Consider the following 2,624-nt stretch of genomic DNA (forward strand, 5'->3'; position numbering starts at 1 on the left):
GTGGCAGCAAAAGCGATATCCAGGAAAATATATTACCAAAAGTTGCAAATGTAAACACCATCTCGGAGTTTGTTAGAATAAATGCAAACAAATTAGTTATTTATAGGCAGCTAAGATGTGTCATACATGATATTAAAAGCAGTTTCCCGACTTGGTGATAAACAAAAATGCAGGGACCAAGTTAAAACAACTCTGTGCATCATGTGGCGCAGGCGTTATAATACGAAAGAGTGCCGACACAGATTCTTAAGAACATAAACATAAATACCCCCCAATATAGCACAAAAATTAAGTACTCAGTAAGATTTGCCCATGACAAATAAATAGGAAACGTGGATGCCTGGACAAGGATCTGACCTATCGTCTTGCACAATGTGAATCCAGAGTGCCAACTACTGGGCCACCTGGCTCAGTATTTCCTAGGTCACTAAACAATACAAATTATCAAGCTGCTGTAAATCAGTAACTATAAGCAAATTATCATAGGACCGGGTCTGTGGGAACGCAGTCCCGACTAACAAAAATTATGCACCCGAGTTACCCACATTGGGAGTAATTGGAAGGATCAGCCCAACTGAAGTGCAATGGAAGAGCCTTGTCCTGGAGAAACAGCGTTGATGATCGCGGAATCTTCTGTGCCAAGTATGTCCTCACTTGCAAAAATCCACTCCTTTATCTCATACAGTACACATCGTACGAAGCTATAATGTATCCATGTTCACATTACATGTGACCATCCCACCACACACAACACTCGAATCGAGAGAGGATTGCACTGGTTATCCTAAAATATTATTATATCGCGTTTCGAATGGACAGTCGACTCCATTTGACAAAAACAGTGATCTGCTAGCGGCACTTCGGTCGAAGTAGATCATCAAACTCTTTGCGTGGATGGTAGATGTCACTCACATCGCGCAGCATGTGCGTACACTGTCTGTTCATCCCTCTCCCAACACACCAAACACGTGGTGAATCTCTCGCCCTCTGGTCGGATGCTGGAGCTTAAAGCAATCAACAAGTATGCCATATTACGGCTCATGTTTTGGTTATCCAAAACCCACTTATTGGCCGTTATTACTGCGATGCAGTTGACCTACGACCGTAATATTCGGCACAAGACGAGGTGTAGCAGCGACGTTACACGAGAAGAGTCGAAAAGTTTTAATCTGCAATACCATCTTTAGGAAACGTTGCGTTTTTGTCATTTGTTTTCACACTGTCCTAATCTCAGAGAATCATATTGCTCGATTTTCTCTCGGGTATGGTTACATACAGCGGATGGAAATTTGTGTTTAGTACTAAGGTATCTGGCCTCATCGTTCTGTACAAAATAGAAGCAACCCCCCCCCCCCCCCCCCAAGAATCATGGACCTTGCCGTTGGTGGGGAGGCTTGCGTGCCTCAGTGATACAGATAGCCATACCGTAGGTGCAACCACAACGGAGGGGTATCTGTTCAGAGGTCAGAGAAACGTGTGGTTCCTGAAGAGGGGCAGCAACCTTTTCAGCAGTTGCAGGGGCAACAGTCTGGATGATTGACTGATCTGGCCTTGTAACACTAACCAAATCGGCCTTGCTGTGCTGGTACTGCAAACGGCTGAAAGCAGGGGGAAACTACAGCCGAACTATTTCCCAAGGGCATGCAGCTTTACTGTATGATTAAATGATGATGGCGTCCTCTTGCGTAAAATATTCCGGAGGTAAAATAGTCCCCCATTTGGATCTCCGGGCGGGGACTACTCAGGAGGACGTCGTTATCAGGAGAAAGAAAACTGGCGTTCTACGGATCGGAGTGTGGAATGTCAGATCCCTTAATCTGGTAGGTAGGTTAGAAAAATTAAAAAGAGAAATGGATAGGTTAAAGTTAGATATTGTGGGAATTAGTGAAGTTTGGTGGCAGGAGGAACAAGACTTTTGGTCAGGTGAATACAGGGTTATAAATACAAAATCAAATAGGGGTAATACAGAAGTAGAGTTAATAATGAATAAAAAAAAAGTAGGAGTGTGAGTAAGCTACTACAAACAGCATGGTAAACGCATTATTGTGGCCAAGACAGACACGAAGCCCACACCTACTACAGTAGTACAGGTTTATATGCCAACTAGCTCTGCAGACGATGAAGAAACTGATGAAATGTATGATGAGATAAAAGAAATTATTCAGGTAGTGAAGGGAGATGAAAATTTAATAGGCATGGGTAACTGGAATTCGACAGTAGGAAAAGGGAGAGAAGGAAATGTAGTAGGTGAATATGGATTGGGGCTAAGAAATGAAAGAGGAAGCCGCCTGGTAGAATTTTGCACAGAGCATAACTTAATCATAGCTAACACTTGGTTCAAGAATCATGAAAGAAGGTTGTATACATGGAAGAAGCCTGGAGATCCTGACAGGTTTTAGATAGATTATGTAATGGTAAGACAGAGATTTAGGGACAAGGCTTTAAATTGTAAGACATTTCGAGGGGCAGATGTGGACTCTGACCACAATCCATTGGTTATGAACTGTAGATTAAAACTGAAGAAACTGCAAAAACGTGGGAATTTAAGGAGATGGGACCTGGATAAACTGACTGAACCAGAGGTTGTACAGAGTTTCAGGGAGAGCATAAGGAAACAATTGACA

At 42.8% G+C, this 2,624-nt stretch overlaps 1 non-coding gene across 1 annotated transcript; it reads right to left on the minus strand.

The window, feature by feature from the left end:
• Nucleotides 1-487: 487 nt before the first annotated feature.
• LOC124551473 lies at nt 488-650 on the minus strand. The gene has a single exon (XR_006967844.1). It is a non-coding gene; the product is annotated as a U1 spliceosomal RNA (small nuclear RNA).
• Between the last annotated feature and the right edge of the window lie 1,974 nt (nt 651-2,624).

The sequence above is a fragment of the Schistocerca americana genome, chromosome 9 (assembly GCF_021461395.2).
Source record: "Schistocerca americana isolate TAMUIC-IGC-003095 chromosome 9, iqSchAmer2.1, whole genome shotgun sequence".
Lineage (NCBI taxonomy): Eukaryota > Metazoa > Arthropoda > Insecta > Orthoptera > Acrididae > Schistocerca > Schistocerca americana.